Raw genomic sequence first — 26,742 nt, forward strand, 5'->3', positions numbered from 1 at the left:
CACATCGGAATCTAAAACCGGTGACACAGGCAACGCTCAAACATAGACAGTAGGAAGACTCAGTCTTCTTGTACTTAAGTCTGCATTGTGTCTCTTACATTTAATTCCGATGCAATTTCTGTGTTTCATCGTCAATGGGAAGGTCCAAGGGATACAGTAAACTTGCAGAGGTGCATCAGAATGTAAAACTGGTGACACATGAAACGCTCAAAATATAGACAGTAGGAAGACTCAGTCTTCCTGTACTTAAGTCGGCATTGTGTCTCTTATATTTAATTCCCATGCAATTTCTGTGTTTCAGCGTCAATGGGAAGGTCCAAGGGATACAATAAACCTGCAGAGGTGCCACGGAATGTAAAACTAGTGACACAGGAAACGCTCAAAACATAGACAGTAGGAAGTCTCAGTCTTCCTGTACTTAAGTCGGCATTGAGTCTCTTATATTTAATTCCGATGCAATTTCTGTGTTTCATCGTCAATGGGAAGGTCCAAGGGATGCAGTAAACCTGCAGAGGTGCATCGAAATGTAAAACTGGTGACACAGGAAACGCTCAAATCATAGACAGTAGGAAGACTCAGTCTTCCTGTACTTAAGCCGGCATTGTGTCTCTTATATTTATTTCCGCTGAAATTTCTGTGTTTCATCGTGAATGTAAAGATCCAAGGGATATACTAAACAAGCAGAGGTGCATCGGAAAGTAAAACTGATGACAGAGGAAACGCTCAAAGCATAGACTGTAGGAAGACTAAGTCTTCCTGTACTTATGTCTGCATTGTGTCTCTTATATTTAATTCCGATGTATTTTCTGTGTTTCACCGTCAATGGGAAGTTCTAAGGGATACAGTAAACCTGCACAGGTGCATCGGAATGTAAAACTGATGACACAGGAAACGCTCAAAACATAGACAGTAGGGAGACTTAGTCTTCCTGTACTTAAGTCAGCATTGTGTCTCTTATTTTTAATTCCGATGCAATTTCTGTGTTTCATCGTCAATGGGAAGGTCCAAGGGATACAGTAAACCTGCAGAGGTGCATCAGAATGTAAAACTGGTGACACAGGAAACGCTCAAAACATAGACAGTAGGAAGACTCAGTCTTCCTGTACTTAAGTCGGCATTGTGTCTCCTATATTTAATTCCGGTGCGATTTCTGTGTTTCATCGACAATGGGAAGGTCCAAGGGATACAGTAAACCGGCATAGGTGCATGGGAATGTAAAACTAATGACACAGGAAACGCTCAAAACATAGACCGTAAGAAGACTCAGTTTTCTTGTGCTTAAGTCGGCGTTGTGTCTCTTATAGTTAATTCCGATGCAATTTCTGTGTTTCATCGTCAATGGGAAGGTCCAATGGATACGGTAAACCTGCAGAGGCACATCGGAATCTAAAACCGGTGACACAGGCAACGCTCAAACATAGACAGTAGGAAGACTCAGTCTTCCTGTACTTAAGTCTGCATTGTGTCTCTTACATTTAATTCCGATGCAATTTCTGTGTTTCATCGTCAATGGGAAGGTCCAAGGGATACAGTAAACTTGCAGAGGTGCATCAGAATCTAAAACTGGTGACACAGGAAACGCTCAAAATATAGACAGTAGGAAGACTCAGTCTTCCTGTACTTAAGTCGGCATTGTGTCTCTTATATTTAATTCCCATGCAATTTCTGTGTTTCAGCGTCAATGGGAAGGTCCAAGGGATACAATAAACCTGCAGAGGTGCCACGGAATGTAAAACTAGTGACACAGGAAACGCTCAAAACATAGACAGTAGGAAGTCTCAGTCTTCCTGTACTTAAGTCGGCATTGAGTCTTTTATATTTAATTCCGATGCAATTTCTGTGTTTCATCGTCAATGGGAAGGTCCAAGGGATACAGTAAACCTGCAGAGGTGCATCGAAATGTAAAACTGGTGACACAGGAAACGCTCAAATCATAGACAGTAGGAAGACTCAGTCTTCCTGTACTTAAGCCGGCATTGTGTCTCTTATATTTATTTCCGCTGAAATTTCTGTGTTTCATCGTGAATGTAAAGATCCAAGGGATATACTAAACAAGCAGAGGTGCATCGGAAAGTAAAACTGATGACAGAGGAAACGCTCAAAGCATAGACTGTAGGAAGACTCAGTCTTCCTGTACTTAAGTCGGCATTGTGTCTCCTATATTTAATTCCGATGTATTTTCTGTGTTTCACCGTCAATGGGAAGTTCTAAGGGATACAGTAAACCTGCACAGGTGCATCGGAATGTAAAACTGATGACACAGGAAACGCTCAAAACATAGACAGTAGGGAGACTTAGTCTTCCTGTACTTAAGTCAGCATTGTGTCTCTTATTTTTAATTCCGATGCAATTTCTGTGTTTCATCGTCAATGGGAAGGTCCAAGGGATACAGTAAACCTGCAGAGGTGCATCGGAATGTAAAACCGGTGACACAGGAAACGCTCAAACCATAGACAGTAGGAAGTCTCAGTCTTCCTGTACTTAAGTCGGCATTGTGTCTCTTATATTTAATTCCGATGCGATTACTGTGTTTCATCGACAATGTGAAGGTGCAAGGGATACAGTAAACCGGCAGAGGTGCATCGGAATGTAAAACTGGTGACACAGGAAACGCTCATAAACATAGACCGTAAAAAGACTCTGTTTTCTTGTACTTAAGTCGGCGTTGTGTCTCTTATATTTAATTCCGATGCAATTTCTGTGTTTCATCGTCAATGGGAAGGTCCAATGGAAACAGTAAAGCTGCAGAGGTCCATCGGAATGTGAAACTGGTGACAGAGGAAACGCTCAAAACATAGACAGTAGGAAGACTCAGTCTTCCTGTACTTAAGTCGCCATTGTGTCTCTTATATTTAATTTCGATGCAATTTGTGTGTTTCATCGCCAATGGGATGGTCCAGGGGATACAGTAAACCTGCAGATGTACATCGGAATGTAAAACTGGTGACACAGGAAACGCTCAAAACATAGACAGTAGGAAGACTCAGTCTTCTTATACTGAAGTCGGCATTGTGTCTCTTATATTTAATTCCGATGCAATTTCTGTGTTTCATTGTCAATGGGAAGCTCCAAGGGATACAGTAAACCTGCAGAGGTGCATCAGAATGTAAAACTGGTGACACAGGAAACGCACAAAACATAGACAGTAGGAAGACTCAGTCTTCCTGTACTTAAGTCGGCATTGTGTCTCTTATATTTAATTCCGATGTAATTTCTGTGTTTCATCGTGAATGGGAAGGTCCAAGGGATACAGTAAACCTGCAGAGGTGCATCGGAATGTAAAACTGGTGACACAGGAAACGCTCAAAACATTGACAGTAGGAAGACTCAGCCTTCCAGTACCTAAGTCGGCATTGTGTCTCTTATATTTAATTCCGATGCTATTTCTGTGTTTCATCGTCACTGTGATGGTGCAAGGGATACAGTAAACCTGCAGAGGTGCATCGGTATGTAAAACTGGTGACACAGGATACGCTCAAAACATAGACAGTAGGAAGACTCAGTCTTCCTTTTCTTATGTCGGCATTGTGTCTCTTATATTTAAATCCGATGCAATTTCTGTGTTTCATCGTCAATGGGAAGGTCCAAGGGATACAGTAAACCTGCAGAGGTGCATCAGAATGTAAAACTGATGACACAGGAAACCCTCAAATCATAGACAGTAGGAAGACTCAGTCTTCCTGTACTTAAGTCGGCATTGTGTCTCCTATATTTAATTCCGGTGCGATTTTTGTGTTTCATCGACAATGGGAAGGTCCAAGGGATGCAGTAAACCGGCAGAGGTGCATCGGAATGTAAAACTAATGACACAGGAAACGCTCTAAACATAGACCGTAAGAAGACTCAGTTTTCTTGTGCTTAAGTCGGCGTTGTGTCTCTTATAGTTAATTCCGATGCAATTTCTGTGTTTCATCGTCAATGGGAAGGTCCAATGGATACGGTAAACCTGCAGAGGCACATCGGAATCTAAAACTGGTGACACAGGCAACGCTCAAAACATAGACAGTAGGAAGACTCAGTCTTCCTGTACTTAAGTCTGCATTGTGTCTCTTATGTTTAATTCCGATGCAATTTCTGTGTTTCATCGTCACTGTGATGGTCCACGTGATACAGTAAACCTGTAGAGGTGCGTCAGAATGTAAAACTGGTGACACAGGAGACGCTCAAATTATAGACAGTAGTAAGACTAAGTCTTCCTGTACTTAAGTCGGCATTGTGTCTCTTATATTTAATTCCGATGGTATTTCTGTGTTTCAACGTCAATGGGAAGGGCCAAGGGATACAGTAAACCTGCAGAAGTGCATCAGAATGTAAAACTGGTGACACAGGAAACGCACAAATCATAGACTGTAGGAAGACTCAGTCTTCCTGTACTTAAGTCGGCATTGTGTCTCTTATATTTAATTCGGATGCAATTTCTGTGTCTCAACGTCAATGGGAAGGTCCAAGGGATACAGTAAACCTGAAGATGTGCATCGGAATGTAAAACTAGTGAGACAGGAAACGCTCAAAACATAGACAGTAGGAAGCCTCAGTCTTCGTGTACTTAAGTCGGCATTGTGTCTCTTATATTTAATTCCGATCCTATTTCTGTGTTTCATCGTCACTGTGATGGTCCAAGGGATACAGTAAACCTGCAGAGGTGCATCGGTATGTAAAACCGGTGACACAGGATACGCTCAAAACATAGACAGTAGGAAGACTCAGTCTTCCTGTTCTTATGTCGGCTATTGTGTCTCTTATTTTTAATTCCGATCCTATTTCTGTGTTTCATCGTCACTGTGATGGTCCAATAGATACAGTAAACCTGCAGAGGTGCATACGAATGTAAAACCGGTGACACAGGAAACGCTCAAAACATAGACAGTAGGAAGACTCAGTCTTCCTGTACTTAAGTCGGCATTGTGTCTCTTATATTTATTTCCGATGAAATATCTGTGCTTCATCGTGAATGGGAAGGTCCAAAGGATATAGTAAACCTGCAGAGGTGCATCGGAAAGTAAAACTGATGACACAGGAAACGCTCAAAACATAGACAGTAGGAAGACTCAGTCTTCCTGTACTTAAGTCGGCATTGTGTCTCCTATATTTAAGTCCGGTGCGATTTCTGTGTTTCATCGACAATGGGAAGGTCCAAGGGATACAGTAAACCGGCATAGGTGCATGGGAATGTAAAACTAATGACACAGGAAACGCTCAAAACATAGACCGTAAGAAGACTCAGTTTTCTTGTGCTTAAGTCGGCGTTGTGTCTCTTATAGTTAATTCCGATGCAATTTCTGTGTTCCATCGTCAATGGGAAGGTCCAATGGATACGGTAAACCTGCAGAGGCACATCGGAATCTAAAACCGGTGACACAGGCAACGCTCAAACATAGACAGTAGGAAGACTCAGTCTTCTTGTACTTAAGTCTGCATTGTGTCTCTTACATTTAATTCCGATGCAATTTCTGTGTTTCATCGTCAATGGGAAGGTCCAAGGGATACAGTAAACTTGCAGAGGTGCATCAGAATGTAAAACTGGTGACACATGAAACGCTCAAAATATAGACAGTAGGAAGACTCAGTCTTCCTGTACTTAAGTCGGCATTGTGTCTCTTATATTTAATTCCCATGCAATTTCTGTGTTTCAGCGTCAATGGGAAGGTCCAAGGGATACAATAAACCTGCAGAGGTGCCACGGAATGTAAAACTAGTGACACAGGAAACGCTCAAAACATAGACAGTAGGAAGTCTCAGTCTTCCTGTACTTAAGTCGGCATTGAGTCTCTTATATTTAATTCCGATGCAATTTCTGTGTTTCATCGTCAATGGGAAGGTCCAAGGGATGCAGTAAACCTGCAGAGGTGCATCGAAATGTAAAACTGGTGACACAGGAAACGCTCAAATCATAGACAGTAGGAAGACTCAGTCTTCCTGTACTTAAGCCGGCATTGTGTCTCTTATATTTATTTCCGCTGAAATTTCTGTGTTTCATCGTGAATGTAAAGATCCAAGGGATATACTAAACAAGCAGAGGTGCATCGGAAAGTAAAACTGATGACAGAGGAAACGCTCAAAGCATAGACTGTAGGAAGACTAAGTCTTCCTGTACTTATGTCTGCATTGTGTCTCTTATATTTAATTCCGATGTATTTTCTGTGTTTCACCGTCAATGGGAAGTTCTAAGGGATACAGTAAACCTGCACAGGTGCATCGGAATGTAAAACTGATGACACAGGAAACGCTCAAAACATAGACAGTAGGGAGACTTAGTCTTCCTATACTTAAGTCAGCATTGTGTCTCTTATTTTTAATTCCGATGCAATTTCTGTGTTTCATCGTCAATGGGAAGGTCCAAGGGATACAGTAAACCTGCAGAGGTGCATCAGAATGTAAAACTGGTGACACAGGAAACGCTCAAAACATAGACAGTAGGAAGACTCAGTCTTCCTGTACTTAAGTCGGCATTGTGTCTCCTATATTTAATTCCGGTGCGATTTCTGTGTTTCATCGACAATGGGAAGGTCCAAGGGATACAGTAAACCGGCATAGGTGCATGGGAATGTAAAACTAATGACACAGGAAACGCTCAAAACATAGACCGTAAGAAGACTCAGTTTTCTTGTGCTTAAGTCGGCGTTGTGTCTCTTATAGTTAATTCCGATGCAATTTCTGTGTTTCATCGTCAATGGGAAGGTCCAATGGATACGGTAAACCTGCAGAGGCACATCGGAATCTAAAACCGGTGACACAGGCAACGCTCAAACATAGACAGTAGGAAGACTCAGTCTTCCTGTACTTAAGTCTGCATTGTGTCTCTTACATTTAATTCCGATGCAATTTCTGTGTTTCATCGTCAATGGGAAGGTCCAAGGGATACAGTAAACTTGCAGAGGTGCATCAGAATCTAAAACTGGTGACACAGGAAACGCTCAAAATATAGACAGTAGGAAGACTCAGTCTTCCTGTACTTAAGTCGGCATTGTGTCTCTTATATTTAATTCCCATGCAATTTCTGTGTTTCAGCGTCAATGGGAAGGTCCAAGGGATACAATAAACCTGCAGAGGTGCCACGGAATGTAAAACTAGTGACACAGGAAACGCTCAAAACATAGACAGTGGGAAGTCTCAGTCTTCCTGTACTTAAGTCGGCATTGAGTCTCTTATATTTAATTCCGATGCAATTTCTGTGTTTCATCGTCAATGGGAAGGTCCAAGGGATACAGTAAACCTGCAGAGGTGCATCGAAATGTAAAACTGGTGACACAGGAAACGCTCAAATCATAGACAGTAGGAAGACTCAGTCTTCCTGTACTTAAGCCGGCATTGTGTCTCCTATATTTATTTCCGCTGAAATTTCTGTGTTTCATCGTGAATGTAAAGATCCAAGGGATATACTAAACAAGCAGAGGTGCATCGGAAAGTAAAACTGATGACAGAGGAAACGCTCAAAGCATAGACTGTAGGAAGACTCAGTCTTCCTGTACTTAAGTCGGCATTGTGTCTCCTATATTTAATTCCGATGTATTTTCTGTGTTTCACCGTTAATGGGAAGTTCTAAGGGATACAGTAAACCTGCACAGGTGCATCGGAATGTAAAACTGATGACACAGGAAACGCTCAAAACATAGACAGTAGGGAGACTTAGTCTTCGTGTACTTAAGTCAGCATTGTGTCTCTTATTTTTAATTCCGATGCAATTTCTGTGTTTCATCGTCAATGGGAAGGTCCAAGGGATACAGTAAACCTGCAGAGGTGCATCGGAATGTAAAACCGGTGACACAGGAAACGCTCAAACCATAGACAGTAGGAAGTCTCAGTCTTCCTGTACTTAAGTCGGCATTGTGTCTCTTATATTTAATTCCGATGCGATTACTGTGTTTCATCGACAATGTGAAGGTGCAAGGGATACAGTAAACCGGCAGAGGTGCATCGGAATGTAAAACTGGTGACACAGGAAACGCTCATAAACATAGACCGTAAAAAGACTCTGTTTTCTTGTACTTAAGTCGGCGTTGTGTCTCTTATGTTTAATTCCGATGCAATTTCTGTGTTTCATCGTCAATGGGAAGGTCCAATGGAAACAGTAAAGCTGCAGAGGTCCATCGGAATGTGAAACTGGTGACACAGGAAACGCTCAAAACATAGACAGTAGGAAGACTCAGTCTTCCTGTACTTAAGTCGCCATTGTGTCTCTTATATTTAATTTCGATGCAATTTGTGTGTTTCATCGCCAATGGGATGGTCCAGGGGATACAGTAAACCTGCAGATGTACATCGGAATGTAAAACTGGTGACACAGGAAACGCTCAAAACATAGACAGTAGGAAGACTCAGTCTTCTTATAATGAAGTCGGCATTGTGTCTCTTATATTTAATTCCGATGCAATTTCTGTGTTTCATTGTCAATGGGAAGCTCCAAGGGATACAGTAAACCTGCAGAGGTGCATCAGAATGTAAAACTGGTGACACAGGAAACGCACAAAACATAGACAGTAGGAAGACTCAGTCTTCCTGTACTTAAGTCGGCATTGTGTCTCTTATATTTAATTCCGATGTAATTTCTGTGTTTCATCGTGAATGGGAAGGTCCAAGGGATACAGTAAACCTGCAGAGGTGCATCGGAATGTAAAACTGGTGACACAGGAAACGCTCAAAACATTGACAGTAGGAAGACTCAGCCTTCCAGTACCTAAGTCGGCATTGTGTCTCTTATATTTAATTCCGATGCTATTTCTGTGTTTCATCGTCACTGTGATGGTGCAAGGGATACAGTAAACCTGCAGAGGTGCATCGGTATGTAAAACTGGTGACACAGGATACGCTCAAAACATAGACAGTAGGAAGACTCAGTCTTCCTTTTCTTATGTCGGCATTGTGTCTCTTATATTTAAATCCGATGCAATTTCTGTGTTTCATCGTCAATGGGAAGGTCCAAGGGATACAGTAAACCTGCAGAGGTGCATCAGAATGTAAAACTGATGACACAGGAAACCCTCAAATCATAGACAGTAGGAAGACTCAGTCTTCCTGTACTTAAGTCGGCATTGTGTCTCCTATATTTAATTCCGGTGCGATTTTTGTGTTTCATCGACAATGGGAAGGTCCAAGGGATGCAGTAAACCGGCAGAGGTGCATCGGAATGTAAAACTAATGACACAGGAAACGCTCTAAACATAGACCGTAAGAAGACTCAGTTTTCTTGTGCTTAAGTCGGCGTTGTGTCTCTTATAGTTAATTCCGATGCAATTTCTGTGTTTCATCGTCAATGGGAAGGTCCAATGGATACGGTAAACCTGCAGAGGCACATCGGAATCTAAAACTGGTGACACAGGCAACGCTCAAAACATAGACAGTAGGAAGACTCAGTCTTCCTGTACTTAAGTCTGCATTGTGTCTCTTATGTTTAATTCCGATGCAATTTCTGTGTTTCATCGTCACTGTGATGGTCCACGTGATACAGTAAACCTGTAGAGGTGCGTCAGAATGTAAAACTGGTGACACAGGAGACGCTCAAATTATAGACAGTAGTAAGACTAAGTCTTCCTGTACTTAAGTCGGCATTGTGTCTCTTATATTTAATTCCGATGGTATTTCTGTGTTTCAACGTCAATGGGAAGGGCCAAGGGATACAGTAAACCTGCAGAAGTGCATCAGAATGTAAAACTGGTGACACAGGAAACGCACAAATCATAGACTGTAGGAAGACTCAGTCTTCCTGTACTTAAGTCGGCATTGTGTCTCTTATATTTAATTCGGATGCAATTTCTGTGTCTCAACGTCAATGGGAAGGTCCAAGGGATACAGTAAACCTGAAGATGTGCATCGGAATGTAAAACTAGTGAGACAGGAAACGCTCAAAACATAGACAGTAGGAAGCCTCAGTCTTCGTGTACTTAAGTCGGCATTGTGTCTCTTATATTTAATTCCGATCCTATTTCTGTGTTTCATCGTCACTGTGATCGTCCAAGGGATACAGTAAACCTGCAGAGGTGCATCGGTATGTAAAACCGGTGACACAGGATACGCTCAAAACATAGACAGTAGGAAGACTCAGTCTTCCTGTTCTTATGTCGGCTATTGTGTCTCTTATATTTAATTCCGATCCTATTTCTGTGTTTCATCGTCACTGTGATGGTCCAATAGATACAGTAAACCTGCAGAGGTGCATCGGTATGTAAAACCGGTGACACAGGAAACGCTCAAAACATAGACAGTAGGGAGACTTAGTCTTCCTGTACTTAAGTCAGCATTGTGTCTCTTATTTTTAATTCCGATGCAATTTCTGTGTTTCATCGTCAATGGGAAGGTCCAAGGGATACAGTAAACCTGCAGAGGTGCATACGAATGTAAAACCGGTGACACAGGAAACGCTCAAAACATAGACAGTAGGAAGTCTCAGTCTTCCTGTACTTAAGTCGGCATTGTGTCTCTTATATTTAATTCCGATGCGATTACTGTGTTTCATCGACAATGTGAAGGTGCAAGGGATACAGTAAACCGGCAGAGGTCCATCGGAATGTGAAACTGGTGACACAGGAAACGCTCAAAACATAGACAGTAGGAGGACTCAGTCCTCCTGTACTTAAGTCGCCATTGTGTCTCTTATATTTAATTTCGATTCAATTTGTGTGTTTAATCGCCAATGGGATGGTCCAGGGGATACAGTAAACCTCCAGATGTTCATCGGAATGTAAAACTGGTGACACAGGAAACGCTCAAAACATAGACAATAGGAAGACTCAGTCTGATTATACTGAAGTCAGCATTGTGTCTCTTATATTTAATTCCGATGCAATTTCTGTGTTACATTGTCAATGGGAAGCTCCAAGGGATACAGTAAACCTGCAGAGGTGCATCAGAATTTAAAACTGGTGACACAGGAAACGCACAAAACATAAACTGTAGGAAGACTCAGTCTTCCTGTACTTAAGTCGGCATTGTGTCTCTTATATTTAATTCCGATGCAATTTCTGTGTTTCATCGTGAATGGGAAGGTCCGAGGGATACAGTAAACCTGCAGAGGTGCATCGGAATGTAAAACTGTTGACACAGGAAACGCTCAAAACATTGACAGTAGGAAGACTCAGCCTTCCTGTACCTAAGTCGGCATTGTGTCTCTTATATTTAATTCCGATGCTATTTCTGTGTTTCATCGTCACTGTGATGGTCCAAGGGATACAGTAAATCTGCAGAGGTGCATCGGTATGTAAAACTGGTGACACAGGATACGCTCAAAACATAGACAGTAGGAAGACTCAGTCTTCCTGTTCTTATGTCGGCATTGTGTCTCTTATATTTAAATCCGATGCAATTTCTGTGTTTCATCGTCAATGTGAAGGTCCAAGGGATACAGTAAACCTGCAGAGGTGCATCAGAATGTAAAACTGGTGACACAGGAAACGCTCAAATCATAGACAGTAGGAAGACACAGTCTTCCTGTACTTAAGTCGGCATTGTGTCTCCTAAATTTAATTCCGGTGCGATTTCTGTGTTTCATCGACAATGGGAAGGTCCAAGGGATACAGTAAACCGGCATAGGTGCATGGGAATGTAAAACTAATGACACAGGAAACGCTCAAAACATAGACCGTAAGAAGACGCAGTTTTCTTGTGCTTCAGTCGGCGTTGTGTCTCTTATAGTTAATTCCGATGCAATTTCTGTGTTTCATCGTCAATGGGAAGGTCCAATGGATACGGTAAACCTGCAGAGGCACATCGGAATCTAAAACCGATGACACAGGCAACGCTCAAACATAGACAGTAGGAAGACTCAGTCTTCCTGTACTTAAGTCTGCATTGTGTCTCTTACATTTAATTCCGATGCAATTTCTGTGTTTCATCGTCAATGGGAAGGTCCAAGGGATACAGTAAACTTGCAGAGGTGCATCAGAATGTAAAACTGGTGACACAGGAAACGCTCAAAATATAGACAGTAGGAAGACTCAGTCTTCCTGTACTTAAGTCGGCATTGTGTCTCTTATATTTAATTCCCATGCAATTTATGTGTTTCAGTGTCAATGGGAAGGTCCAAGGGATACAATAAACCTGCAGAGGTGCCACGGAATGTAAAACTAGTGACACAGGAAACGCTCAAAACATAGACAGTAGGAAGTCTCAGTCTTCCTGTACTTAAGTCGGCATTGAGTCTCTTACATTTAAATCCGATGCAATTTCTGTGTTTCATCGTCAATGGGAAGGTCCAAGGGATACAGTAAACCTGCAGAGGTGCATCGAAATGTAAAACTGGTGACACAGGAAACGCTCAAATCATAGACAGTAGGAAGACTCAGTCTACCTGTACTTAAGCCGGCATTGTGTCTCTTATATTTATTTCCGCTGAAATTTCTGTGTTTCATCGTGAATGTAAAGATCCAAGGGATATACTAAACAAGCAGAGGTGCATCGGAAAGTAAAACTGATGACAGAGGAAACGCTCAAAGCATAGACTGTAGGAAGACTAAGTCTTCCTGTACTTATGTCTGCATTGTGTCTCTTATATTTAATTCCGATGTATTTTCTGTGTTTCACCGTCAATGGGAAGTTCTAAGGGATACAGTAAACCTGCACAGGTGCATCGGAATGTAAAACTGATGACACAGGAAACGCTCAAAACATAGACAGTAGGGAGACTTAGTCTTCCTGTACTTAAGTCAGCATTGTGTCTCTTATTTTTAATTCCGATGCAATTTCTGTGTTTCATCGTCAATGGGAAGGTCCAAGGGATACAGTAAACCTGCAGAGGTGCATCCGAATGTAAAACCGGTGACACAGGAAACGCTCAAACCATAGACAGTAGGAAGTCTCAGTCTTCCTGTACTTAAGTCGGCATTGTGTCTCTTATATTTAATTCCGATGCGATTACTGTGTTTCATCGACAATGTGAAGGTGCAAGGGATACAGTAAACCGGCAGAGGTGCATCGGAATGTAAAACTGGTGACACAGGAAACGCTCATAAACATAGACCGTAAAAAGACTCTGTTTTCTTGTACTTAAGTCGGCGTTGTGTCTCTTATATTTAATTCCGATGCAATTTCTGTGTTTCATCGTCAATGGGAAGGTCCAATGGAAACAGTAAAGCTGCAGAGGTCCATCGGAATGTGAAACTGGTGACACAGGAAACGCTCAAAACATAGACAGTAGGAAGACTCAGTCTTCCTGTACTTAAGTCGCCATTGTGTCTCTTATATTTAATTTCGATGCAATTTGTGTGTTTCATCGCCAATGGGATGGTCCAGGGGATACAGTAAACCTGCAGATGTACATCGGAATGTAAAACTGGTGACACAGGAAACGCTCAAAACATAGACAGTAGGAAGACTCAGTCTTCTTATACTGAAGTCGGCATTGTGTCTCTTATATTTAATTCCGATGCAATTTCTGTGTTTCATTGTCAATGGGAAGCTCCAAGGGATACAGTAAACCTGCAGAGGTGCATCAGAATGTAAAACTGGTGACACAGGAAACGCACAAAACATAGACAGTAGGAAGACTCAGTCTTCCTGTACTTAAGTCGGCATTGTGTCTCTTATATTTAATTCCGATGTAATTTCTGTGTTTCATCGTGAATGGGAAGGTCCAAGGGATACAGTAAACCTGCAGAGGTGCATCAGAATGTAAAACTGATGACACAGGAAACGCTCAAATCATAGACAGTAGGAAGACGCAGTCTTCCTGTACTTAAGTCGGCATTGTGTCTCCTATATTTAATTCCGGTGCGATTTTTGTGTTTCATCGACAATGGGAAGGTCCAAGGGATGCAGTAAACCGGCAGAGGTGCATCGGAATGTAAAACTAATGACACAGGAAACGCTCAAAACATAGACCGTAAGAAGACTCAGTTTTCTTGTGCTTAAGTCGGCGTTGTGTCTCTTATAGTTAATTCCGATGCAATTTCTGTGTTTCATCGTCAATGGGAAGGTCCAATGGATACGGTAAACCTGCAGAGGCACATCGGAATCTAAAACTGGTGACACAGGCAACGCTCAAAACATAGACAGTAGGAAGACTCAGTCTTCCTGTACTTAAGTCTGCATTGTGTCTCTTATGTTTAATTCCGATGCAATTTCTGTGTTTCATCGTCACTGTGATGGTCCACGTGATACAGTAAACCTGTAGAGGTGCGTCAGAATGTAAAACTGGTGACACAGGAGACGCTCAAATTATAGACAGTAGTAAGACTAAGTCTTCCTGTACTTAAGTCGGCATTGTGTCTCTTATATTTAATTCCGATGGTATTTCTGTGTTTCAACGTCAATGGGAAGGGCCAAGGGATACAGTAAACCTGCAGAAGTGCATCAGAATGTAAAACTGGTGACAGAGGAAACGCACAAATCATACACTGTAGGAAGACTCAGTCTTCCTGTACTTAAGTCGTCATTGTGTCTCTTATATTTAATTCCGATCCTATTTCTGTGTTTCATCGTCACTGTGATGGTCCAAGGGATACAGTAAACCAGCAGAGGTGCATCGGTATGTAAAACCGGTGACACAGGATACGCTCAAAACATAGACAGTAGGAAGACTCAGTCTTCCTGTTCTTATGTCGGCTATTGTGTCTCTTATTTTTAATTCCGATCCTATTTCTGTGTTTCATCGTCACTGTGATGGTCCAATAGATACAGTAAACCTGCAGAGGTGCATCGGTATGTAAAACCGGTGACACAGGAAACGCTCAAAACATAGACAGTAGGGAGACTTAGTCTTCCTGTACTTAAGTCAGCATTGTGTCTCTTATTTTTAATTCCGATGCAATTTCTGTGTTTCATCGTCAATGGGAAGGTCCAAGGGATACAGTAAACCTGCAGAGGTGCATACGAATGTAAAACCGGTGACACAGGAAACGCTCAAAACATAGACAGTAGGAAGTCTCAGTCTTCCTGTACTTAAGTCGGCATTGTGTCTCTTATATTTAATTCCGATGCGATTACTGTGTTTCATCGACAATGTGAAGGTGCAAGGGATACAGTAAACCGGCAGAGGTCCATCGGAATGTGAAACTGGTGACACAGGAAACGCTCAAAACATAGACAGTAGGAGGACTCAGTCCTCCTGTACTTAAGTCGCCATTGTGTCTCTTATATTTAATTTCGATTCAATTTGTGTGTTTAATCGCCAATGGGATGGTCCAGGGGATACAGTAAACCTCCAGATGTTCATCGGAATGTAAAACTGGTGACACAGGAAACGCTCAAAACATAGACAGTAGGAAGACTCAGTCTGATTATACTGAAGTCAGCATTGTGTCTCTTATATTTAATTCCGATGCAATTTCTGTGTTACATTGTCAATGGGAAGCTCCAAGGGATACAGTAAACCGGCATAGGTGCATGGGAATGTAAAACTAATGACACAGGAAACGCTCAAAACATAGACCGTAAGAAGACGCAGTTTTCTTGTGCTTCAGTCGGCGTTGTGTCTCTTATAGTTAATTCCGATGCAATTTCTGTGTTTCATCGTCAATGGGAAGGTCCAATGGATACGGTAAACCTGCAGAGGCACATCGGAATCTAAAACCGATGACACAGGCAACGCTCAAACATAGACAGTAGGAAGACTCAGTCTTCCTGTACTTAAGTCTGCATTGTGTCTCTTACATTTAATTCCGATGCAATTTCTGTGTTTCATCGTCAATGGGAAGGTCCAAGGGATACAGTAAACTTGCAGAGGTGCATCAGAATGTAAAACTGGTGACACAGGAAACGCTCAAAATATAGACAGTAGGAAGACTCAGTCTTCCTGTACTTAAGTCGGCATTGTGTCTCTTATATTTAATTCCCATGCAATTTATGTGTTTCAGTGTCAATGGGAAGGTCCAAGGGATACAATAAACCTGCAGAGGTGCCACGGAATGTAAAACTAGTGACACAGGAAACGCTCAAAACATAGACAGTAGGAAGTCTCAGTCTTCCTGTACTTAAGTCGGCATTGAGTCTCTTACATTTAAATCCGATGCAATTTCTGTGTTTCATCGTCAATGGGAAGGTCCAAGGGATACAGTAAACCTGCAGAGGTGCATCGAAATGTAAAACTGGTGACACAGGAAACGCTCAAATCATAGACAGTAGGAAGACTCAGTCTACCTGTACTTAAGCCGGCATTGTGTCTCTTATATTTATTTCCGCTGAAATTTCTGTGTTTCATCGTGAATGTAAAGATCCAAGGGATATACTAAACAAGCAGAGGTGCATCGGAAAGTAAAACTGATGACAGAGGAAACGCTCAAAGCATAGACTGTAGGAAGACTAAGTCTTCCTGTACTTATGTCTGCATTGTGTCTCTTATATTTAATTCCGATGTATTTTCTGTGTTTCACCGTCAATGGGAAGTTCTAAGGGATACAGTAAACCTGCACAGGTGCATCGGAATGTAAAACTGATGACACAGGAAACGCTCAAAACATAGACAGTAGGGAGACTTAGTCTTCCTGTACTTAAGTCAGCATTGTGTCTCTTATTTTTAATTCCGATGCAATTTCTGTGTTTCATCGTCAATGGGAAGGTCCAAGGGATACAGTAAACCTGCAGAGGTGCATCCGAATGTAAAACCGGTGACACAGGAAACGCTCAAACCATAGACAGTAGGAAGTCTCAGTCTTCCTGTACTTAAGTCGGCATTGTGTCTCTTATATTTAATTCCGATGCGATTACTGTGTTTCATCGACAATGTGAAGGTGCAAGGGATACAGTAAACCGGCAGAGGTGCATCGGAATGTAAAACTGGTGACACAGGAAACGCTCATAAACATAGACCGTAAAAAGACTCTGTTTTCTTGTACTTAAGTCGGCGTTGTGTCTCTTATATTTAATTCCGATGCAATTTCTGTGTTTCATCGTCAATGGGAAGGTCCAATGGAAACAGTAAAGCTGCAGAGGTCCATCGGAATGTGAAACTGGTGACACAGGAAACGCTCAAAACATAGACAGTAGGAAGACTCAGTCTTCCTGTACTTAAGTCGCCATTGTGTCTCTTATATTTAATTTCGATGCAATTTGTGTGTTTCATCGCCAATGGGATGGTCCAGGGGATACAGTAAACCTGCAGATGTACATCGGAATGTAAAACTGGTGACACAGGAAACGCTCAAAACATAGACAGTAGGAAGACTCAGTCTTCTTATACTGAAGTCGGCATTGTGTCTCTTATATTTAATTCCGATGCAATTTCTGTGTTTCATTGTCAATGGGAAGCTCCAAGGGATACAGTAAACCTGCAGAGGTGCATCAGAATGTAAAACTGGTGACACAGGAAACGCACAAAACATAGACAGTAGGAAGACTCAGTCTTCCTGTACTTAAGTCGGCATTGTGTCTCTTATATTTAATTCCGATGTAATTTCTGTGTTTCATCGTGAATGGGAAGGTCCAAGGGATACAGTAAACCTGCAGAGGTGCATCAGAATGTAAAACTGATGACACAGGAAACGCTCAAATCATAGACAGTAGGAAGACTCAGTCTTCCTGTACTTAAGTCGGCATTGTGTCTCCTATATTTAATTCCGGTGCGATTTTTGTGTTTCATCGACAATGGGAAGGTCCAAGGGATGCAGTAAACCGGCAGAGGTGCATCGGAATGTAAAACTAATGACACAGGAAACGCTCAAAACATAGACCGTAAGAAGACTCAGTTTTCTTGTGCTTAAGTCGGCGTTGTGTCTCTTATAGTTAATTCCGATGCAATTTCTGTGTTTCATCGTCAATGGGAAGGTCCAATGGATACGGTAAACCTGCAGAGGCACATCGGAATCTAAAACTGGTGACACAGGCAACGCTCAAAACATAGACAGTAGGAAGACTCAGTCTTCCTGTACTTAAGTCTGCATTGTGTCTCTTATGTTTAATTCCGATGCAATTTCTGTGTTTCATCGTCACTGTGATGGTCCACGTGATACAGTAAACCTGTAGAGGTGCGTCAGAATGTAAAACTGGTGACACAGGAGACGCTCAAATTATAGACAGTAGTAAGACTAAGTCTTCCTGTACTTAAGTCGGCATTGTGTCTCTTATATTTAATTCCGATGGTATTTCTGTGTTTCAACGTCAATGGGAAGGGCCAAGGGATACAGTAAACCTGCAGAAGTGCATCAGAATGTAAAACTGGTGACAGAGGAAACGCACAAATCATACACTGTAGGAAGACTCAGTCTTCCTGTACTTAAGTCGTCATTGTGTCTCTTATATTTAATTCCGATCCTATTTCTGTGTTTCATCGTCACTGTGATGGTCCAAGGGATACAGTAAACCAGCAGAGGTGCATCGGTATGTAAAACCGGTGACACAGGATACGCTCAAATCATAGACAGTAGGAAGACTCAGTCTTCCTGTTCTTATGTCGGCTATTGTGTCTCTTATTTTTAATTCCGATCCTATTTCTGTGTTTCATCGTCACTGTGATGGTCCAATAGATACAGTAAACCTGCAGAGGTGCATCGGTATGTAAAACCGGTGACACAGGAAACGCTCAAAACATAGACAGTAGGGAGACTTAGTCTTCCTGTACTTAAGTCAGCATTGTGTCTCTTATTTTTAATTCCGATGCAATTTCTGTGTTTCATCGTCAATGGGAAGGTCCAAGGGATACAGTAAACCTGCAGAGGTGCATACGAATGTAAAACCGGTGACACAGGAAACGCTCAAAACATAGACAGTAGGAAGTCTCAGTCTTCCTGTACTTAAGTCGGCATTGTGTCTCTTATATTTAATTCCGATGCGATTACTGTGTTTCATCGACAATGTGAAGGTGCAAGGGATACAGTAAACCGGCAGAGGTCCATCGGAATGTGAAACTGGTGACACAGGAAACGCTCAAAACATAGACAGTAGGAGGACTCAGTCCTCCTGTACTTAAGTCGCCATTGTGTCTCTTATATTTAATTTCGATTCAATTTGTGTGTTTAATCGCCAATGGGATGGTCCAGGGGATACAGTAAACCTCCAGATGTTCATCGGAATGTAAAACTGGTGACACAGGAAACGCTCAAAACATAGACAGTAGGAAGACTCAGTCTGATTATACTGAAGTCAGCATTGTGTCTCTTATATTTAATTCCGATGCAATTTCTGTGTTACATTGTCAATGGGAAGCTCCAAGGGATACAGTAAACCTGCAGAGGTGCATCAGAATTTAAAACTGGTGACACAGGAAACGCACAAAACATAAACTGTAGGAAGACTCAGTCTTCCTGTACTTAAGTCGGCATTGTGTCTCTTATATTTAATTCCGATGCAATTTCTGTGTTTCATCGTGAATGGGAAGGTCCGAGGGATACAGTAAACCTGCAGAGGTGCATCGGAATGTAAAACTGTTGACACAGGAAACGCTCAAAACATTGACAGTAGGAAGACTCAGCCTTCCTGTACCTAAGTCGGCATTGTGTCTCTTATATTTAATTCCGATGCTATTTCTGTGTTTCATCGTCACTGTGATGGTCCAAGGGATACAGTAAATCTGCAGAGGTGCATCGGTATGTAAAACTGGTGACACAGGATACGCTCAAAACATAGACAGTAGGAAGACTCAGTCTTCCTGTTCTTATGTCGGCATTGTGTCTCTTATATTTAAATCCGATGCAATTTCTGTGTTTCATCGTCAATGTGAAGGTCCAAGGGATACAGTAAACCTGCAGAGGTGCATCAGAATGTAAAACTGGTGACACAGGAAACGCTCAAATCATAGACAGTAGGAAGACACAGTCTTCCTGTACTTAAGTCGGCATTGTGTCTCCTAAATTTAATTCCGGTGCGATTTCTGTGTTTCATCGACAATGGGAAGGTCCAAGGGATACAGTAAATCGGCAGCGGTGCATCGGAATGTAAAACTAATGACACAGGAAACGCTCAAAACATAGACCGTAAGAAGACTCAGTTTTCTTGTGCTTAAGTCGGCGTTGTGTCTCTTATAGTTAATTCCGATGCAATTTCTGTGTTTCATCGTCAATGGGAAGGTCCAATGGATACGGTAAACCTGCAGAGGCACATCGGAATCTAAAACTGGTGACACAGGCAACGCTCAAAACATAGACAGTAGGAAGACTCAGTCTTCCTGTACTTAAGTCTGCATTGTGTCTCTTATATTTAATTCCGATGCAATTTCTGTGTTTCATCGTCACTGTGAAGGTCCACGTGATACAGTAAACCTGTAGAGGTGCGTCAGAATGTAAAACTGGTGACACAGGAAACGCTCAAATTATAGACAGTAGGAAGACTAAGTCTTCCTGTACTTAAGTCGGCATTGTGTCTCTTATATTTAATTCCGATGCAATTTCTGTGTTTCATCGTCAATGGGAAGGTCAAAGGGATACTGTAAACCTGCAGAGGTGCATCGGAATGTAAAACTGGTGACACAGGAAACGCTCAAAACATAGACAGTAGGAAGACTCAGTCTTCCTGTACTTAAGTCGGCATTGTGACTCTTTTATTTATTTCCGATGAAATATCTGTGTTTCATCGTGAATGGGAAGGTCCAAGGGATATAGTAAACCTGCAGAGGTGCATCGGAAAGTGAAACTTATGACACAGGAAACGCTCAAAACATAGAGAGTAGGAAGACTTAGTCTTCCTGTACTTAAGTCGGCATTTTGTCTCTTATATTTAATTCCGTTGCAATTTCTATGTTTCATCGTCACTGTGAAGGTCCAAGGGATACAGTAAACCTGTAGAGGTGCATCGGAATGTAAAACTGGTGACACAGGAAACGCTCAAATTATAGACAGTAGGAAGACTCAGTCTTCCTGTACTTAAGTCGGCATTGTGTCTCTTATATTTAATTTCGATACAATTTCTGTATTTCATTGTCAATGGGAAGCTCCAAGGGATACAGTAAACCTGCAGAGGTGCATCAGAATGTAAAACTGGTGACACAGGAAACGCACAAAACATAGACAGTAGGAAGATTCAGTCTTCCTGTACTTAAGTCGGCATTGTGTCTCTTATATTTAATTCCGATGCAATTTATGTGTTTCATCGTCAATGGGAACGTCCAAGGGATACAGTAAACCTGCAGAGGTGCATCAGAATGTAAAACTGGTGACACAGGAAACGCTCAAAACATAGACAGTAGGAAGACTCAATCTTCCTGTACTTAAGTCTGTATTGTGTCTCCTATATTTAATTCCGGGGCGATTTCTGTGTTTCATCGACAATGGGAAGGTCCAAGGGATACAGTAAACCGGGAGAGGTGCATCGGAATGTAAAACTAATGACACAGGAAACGCTCAAAACATAGACCGTTAGAAGACTCAGTTTTCTTGCGCTTAAGTCGGCGTTGTGTCTCTTATAGTTAAGTCCGATGCAATTTCTGTGTTTCATCGTCAATGGGAAGGTCCAATGGATACGGTAACCTGCAGAGGCACATCGGAATCTAAATCTGGTGACACAGGCAACGCTCAAACATAGACAGTAGGAAGACTCAGTCTTCCTATACTTAAGTCTGCATTGTGTCTCTTATATTTAATTCCGATGCAATTTCTGTGTTTCATCGTCAATGGGAAGGTCCAAGGGATACAGTAAACTTGCAGAGGTGCATCAGAATGTAAAACTGGTGACACAGGAAACGCTCAAATTATAGACAGTAGGAAGACTAAGTCTTCCTGTACTTAAGTCGGCATTGTGTCTCTTATATTTAATTCCGATGCAATTTCTGTGTTTCATCGTAAATGGGAAGGTCAAAGGGATACTGTAAACCTGCAGAGGTGCATCGGAATGTAAAACTGGTGACACAGGAAACGCTCAAAACATAGAGAGTAGGAAGACTCAGTCTTCCTGTACTTAAGTCGGCATTGTGACTCTTTTATTTATTTCCGATGAAATATCTGTGTTTCATCGTGAATGGGAGGGTCCAAGGGATATAGTAAACTTGCAGAGGTGCATCGGAATGTAAAACTGGTGACACAGGAAACGCTCAAATTATGGACAGTAGGAAGACTCAGTCTTCCTGTACTTAAGTCGGCATTGTGTCTCTTATATTTAATTTCGATACAATTTCTGTATTTCATTGTTAATGGGAAGCTCCAAGGGATACAGTAAACCTGCAGAGGTGCATCAGAATGTAAAACTGGTGACACAGGAAACGCACAAAACATAGACAGTAGGAAGATTCAGTCTTCCTGTACTTAAGTCGGCATTGTGTCTCTTATATTTAATTCCGATGCAATTTATGTGTTTCATCGTCAATGGGAAGGTCCAAGGGATACAGTAAACCTGCAAATGTGCATCAGAATGTAAAACTGGTGACACAGGAAACGCTCAAAACATAGACAGTTGGATGACTCAGTCTTCCTGTACTTAAGTCGGCATTGTGTCTCTTATATTTAATTCCGATGCAATTTCTGTGTTTCAACGTCAATGGGAACGTCCAAGGGATACAGTAAACCTGAAGATGTGCATCGGATTGTAAAACTAGTGAGACAGGAAACGCTCAAAACATAGACAGTAGGAAGCCTCAGTCTTCCTGTACTTAAGTCGGCATTCTGTCTCTTATATTTAATTCCGATGCAATTTCTATGTTTCATCGTCACTGTGAAGGTCCAAGGGATACAGTAAACCTGTAGAGGTGCATCGGAATGTAAAACTGGTGACACAGGAAACGCTCAAATTATAGACAGTAGGAAGACTCAGTCTTCCTGTACTTAAGTCGGCATTGTGTCTCTTATATTTAATTTCGATACAATTTCTGTATTTCATTGTCAATGGGAAGCACCAAGGGATACAGTAAACCTGCAGAGGTGCATCAGAATGTAAAACTGGTGACACAGGAAACGCACAAATCATAGACAGTAGGAAGACTCAGTCTTCCTGTACTTAAGTCGGCATTGTGTCTCTTATATTTAATTCCGATGCTATTTCTGTGTTTCATCGTCAATGGGAAGGTCCAAGGGATACAGTAAACCTGCAGAGGTGCATCAGAATGTAAAACTGGTGACACAGGAAACGCTCAAAACATAGACAGTAGGAAGACTCAGTCTTCCTGTACTTAAGTCGGTATTGTGTCTCCTATATATAATTCCCGTGCGATTTTTGTGTTTCATCGACAATGGGAAGGTCCAAGGGATACAGTAAACCGGCAGTGGTGCATCGGAATGTAAAACTAATGACACATGAAACGCTGAAAACATAGACCGTAAGAAGACTCAGTTGTCTTGTGCTTAAGTCGGCGTTGTGTCTCTTATAGTTAATTCCGATGCAATTTCTGTGTTTCATCGTCAATGGGAAGGTCCAATGGATACGGTAACCTGCTGAGGCACGTCGGAATCCAAAATTGGAGACACAGGCAACGCTCAAACATAGACAGTAGGAAGACTCAGTCTTCCTGTACTTAAGTCGGCATTGTGTCTCTTATATTTAATCCCGATGCAATTTCTGTGTTTCATCGTCAATGGGAAGGTCGAAGGGATACAATAAACCTGCAGAGGTGCAACGGAATGTAAAACTAGTGACACAGGAAACGCTCAAAACATAGACAGTAGGAAGACTCAGTCTTCCTGTACTTAAGTCGGCATTGAGTCTCTTATATTTAATTTCGATGCAATTTCTGTGTTTCATCGTCAATGGGAAGGTCCAAGGGATACAGTAAACCTGCAGAGGTGCATCGGAATGTAACACTGGTGACACAGGAAACACTCAAATCATAGACAGTAGGAAGACTCAGTCTTCCTGTACTTAAGTCGGCATTCTGTCTCTTATATTTATTTCCGCTGAAATTTCTGTGTTTCATCGTGAATGTAAAGATCCAAGGGATATAGTAAACAAGCAGAGGTGCATCGGAAAGTAAAACTGATGACACAGGAAACGCTCAAAGCATAGACAGTAGGAAGACTTAGTCTTCCTGTACATAAGTCGGCATTGTGTCTCTTATATTTAATTCCGATGCAATTTCTGTTTTCCATCGTGAATGGGAAGGTCCAAGGGATACAGTAAACCTGCAGAGGTGCATCGGAATGTAAAACTGATGACACAGGAAACGCTCAAAACATAGACAGTAGGAAGACACAGTCTTCCTGTACTTATATCTGCATTGTGTCTCTTATATTTAATTCCGATGTATTTTCTGTGTTTCACCGTCAATGGGAAGTTCTAAGGGATACAGTAAACCTGCACAGGTGCATCGGAATGTAAAACTGATGACACAGGAAACGCTCAAAACATAGACGGTAGGGAGACTTAGTCTTCCTGTACTTAAGTCAGCATTGTGTCTCTTATTTTTAATTCCGATGCAATTTCTGTGTTTCATCGTCAATGGGAAGGTCCAATGGAAACAGTAAACCTGCAGAGGTCCATCGGAATGTGAAACTGGTGACACAGGAAACGCTCAAAACATAGACAGTAGGAAGACTCAGTCTTCCTGTACTTAAGTCGGTATTGTGTCTCTTATATTTAATTCCGATGCAATTTCTGTGTTTCATCGTCAATGGGAAGGTCCAAGGGATACAGTAAACCTGCAGAGGTGCATCGGAATGTAAAACTGGTGACACAGGAAACGCTCATAACATAGACAGTAGGAAGACTTAGTGTTCCTGTACTAAAGTCGGCATTTTGTCTCTTATATTTAATTCCGATGCAATTTCTGTGTTTCATCGTCACTGTTAAGGTCCAAGGGATACAGTAAACTTGTAGAGGTGCATCGGAATTTAAAACTGTTGACACAGGAAACGCTCAAATTATAGACAGTAGGAAGACTCAGTCTTCCTGTACTTAAGTCGGCATTGTGTCTCTTATATTTTATTCCGATACAATTTCTGTGTTTCGTTGTCAATGGGAAGCTCCAAGGGATACAGTAAACCTGCAGAGGTGCAACAGAATGTAAAACTGGTGACACAGGAAACGCACAAACATAGACAGTAGGAAGACTCAGTCTTCCTGTACTTAAGTCGGCATTGTGTATCTTATATTTAATTCCGATGCAATTTCTGTGTTTCATCGTCAATGGGAAGGTCCAAGGGATACAGTAAACCTGCAGAGGTGCATCGGAATGTAAAACTGGTGACACAGGAAACGCTCAAAACATAGACAGTAGGAAGACTCAGTCTTCCTGTACTTTAGTCGGCATTGTGTCTCTTATATTTAATTCCGATCCTATTTCTGTGTTTCATCGTCACTGTGATGGTCCAAGGGATACAGTAAACCTGCAGAGGTGCATCGGTATGTAAAACTGGTGACACAGGATACCCTCAAAACATAGATAGTAGGAAGACTCAGTCTTCCTATACTTAAGTCGGCATTGTGTCTCCTATATTTAATTACGGTGCGATTTCTGTGTTTCATCGACAATGGGACGGTCCAAGGGATACAGTAAACCGGCAGAGGTGCATCGGAATGTAAAACTAATGACACAGGAAACGCTCAAAACATAGACCGTAAGAAGACTCAGTTTTCTTGTGCTTAAGTCGGCGTTGTGTGTCTTATAGTTAATTCCGATGCAATTTCTGTGTTTCATCGTCAATGGGAAGGTCCAATGGATACGGTAAACCTGCAGAGGGACATCGGAATCTAAAACTGGTGACACAGGCAACGCTCAAACATAGACAGTAGGAAAACTCAGTCTTCCTGTACTTAAGTCTGCATTGTGTCTCTTATATTTAATTCCGATGCAATTTCTGTGTTTCATCGTCAATGGGAAGATCCAAGGGATACAGTAAACTCGCAGAGGTGCATCAGAATGTAAAACTGGTGACACAGGAAACGCTCAAAAAATAGACACTAGGAAGACTCAGTCTTCCTGTACTTAAGTCGGCATTGTGTCTCTTATATTTAATTCCGATGCAATTTCTGTGTTTCATCGTCAATGGGAAGGTCCAAGGGATACAATAAACCTGCAGAGGTGCAACGGAATGTAAAACTAGTGACACAGGGAACGCTCAAAACATAGACAGTAGGAAGACCCAGTCTTCCTGTACTTAAGTCGGCATTGAGTCTCTTATATTTAATTCCGATGCAATTTCTGTGTTTCATCGTCAATGGGAAGGTCCAAGGGATACAGTAAACCTGCAGAGGTGCATCGGAATGTAAAACTGGTGACACAGGAAACGCTCAAATCATAGACAGTAGGAAGACTCAGTCTTCCTGTACTTAAGTCGGCATTGTGTCTCTTATATTTATTTCCGCTGAAATTTCTGTGTTTCATCCTGAATGTAAAGATCCAAGGGATATAGTAAACAAGCAGAGGTGCTTCGGAAAGTAAAACTGATGACACAGGAAACGCTCTAAGCATAGACAGTAGGAAGACTTAGTCTTCCTGTACATAAGTCGGCATTGTGTCTCTTATATTTAATTCCGATGCAATTTCTGTTTTCCATCGTGAATGGGAAGGTCCAAGTGATACAGTAAACCTGCAGAGGTGCATCGGAATGTAAAACTGATGACACAGGAAACGCTCAAAACATAGACAGTAGGAAGACTCAGTCTTCCTGTACTTATGTCTGCATTGTGTCTCTTATATTTAATTCCGATGTATTTTCTGTGTTTCATCGACAATGGGAAGTTCTAAGGGATACAGTAAACCTGCACAGGTGCATCGGAATGTAAAACTGATGACACAGGAAACGCTCAAAACATAGACAGTTGGGAGACTTAGTCTTCCTGTACTTAAGTCAGCATTGTGTCTCTTATTTTTAATTCCGATGCAATATCTGTGTTTCACCGTCAATGGGAAGGTCCAAGGGATACAGTAAAGCTGCAGAGGCGCATCGGAATTTAAACCTGGTGACACAGGAAACGCTCAAAACTAAGACCGTAAAAAGACTCAGTTTTCTTGTACTTAAGGCGGCG

Source organism: Schistocerca nitens, chromosome 4 (assembly GCF_023898315.1).
Source record: "Schistocerca nitens isolate TAMUIC-IGC-003100 chromosome 4, iqSchNite1.1, whole genome shotgun sequence".
In the NCBI taxonomy this organism is placed as follows: Eukaryota; Metazoa; Arthropoda; class Insecta; order Orthoptera; family Acrididae; genus Schistocerca; species Schistocerca nitens.